Here is a 1,107-nt window from a genome sequence, read left to right on the forward strand (position 1 = left end):
CTGGACCTAAAAGTCTCTCTCTCTGAAGGATTACAGCTGCAAGAAATCCAACTTTAGATAAAGCATACCTTCACTATTATTAATTATAAATAGATAACATTAAAATATTTTCTCAAAATCAAAAGGATAAACAAGTCAAATAAAGAAAAGGAATGGATCAGAAAAAATGCTATCAGAATGTATAACATCTCAGATTAGAAATGAGTAGTCCTTTCGATGTAGATTCACTCCCAGACATAAAGCAGGTAATTAAAAAAATAATTTATTAACACTCTTAGAAAAATTCAAGCGTTAATTGAAAATTACTCGAGGCTTCTCTCATGTCTTCTGGATACTAAATTATCACCTCTAGTCAACCTAAGACATCAGTATATCTCAGAAAATGTAGGCTGTATTTTAGAGAGGATGCTGCGAGACAGAACACAGAGAATTCTAGCTTCTAACATACAAACCAATTTGATAAGTGAGTTGGCTGCCTTCGAGTTAGGTTTCTGTATTGGAGGAGAATTTTCTGGTCTTCCCACTCAATTTAGCATAAGAGCTACTGAACCTCTAGGGTTCAGATTTATTGATCTCCCATCTGACTGATGGAGAGAAAATGGAAAATAAAAGGTTGGCCTTCCCCTTTTCTATTTAGGATATTTGATAGAAGAACAACCAGACAACAGGAGAGTGGCAAATACAGACAAACTCAGAGAGAAGGTTTGTTATGTAAGGGAAGTTAACACCAACTGCAGAGTAGGTTCTCTTGCCCTTACACACTCAGGTGGACTCTGGAAGCCCCATCAAAGAAAACTAGAAGTTCATTGCTGTCAGAGAAAGGAGAGATCTGAATTTTAGATTTTTTCAGTGTCAGAAACATCATCTTACCTGAGAATATAGCAAAGGAGTAGATAGACCCAAAGGGTCTTAGCAGCAAGGACAAAAGGCCTCACAGAATGTTATAGGGTGCCTCACTTATCACAGCCAATGAACCTCAGAGTAAGACCTCACACATAGCAAGATGTTAGGTCACTACCTAACCATACAGTGTCTCAGACTTTAAATGAAAAGACCCATGAACACAAAGAGTGCCATATCAAAGACTAAAAAATCAAAATTCCTGCT

Source organism: Myotis brandtii, unplaced genomic scaffold (assembly GCF_000412655.1).
Source record: "Myotis brandtii unplaced genomic scaffold, ASM41265v1 scaffold196, whole genome shotgun sequence".
Taxonomy (NCBI): Eukaryota; Metazoa; Chordata; class Mammalia; order Chiroptera; family Vespertilionidae; genus Myotis; species Myotis brandtii.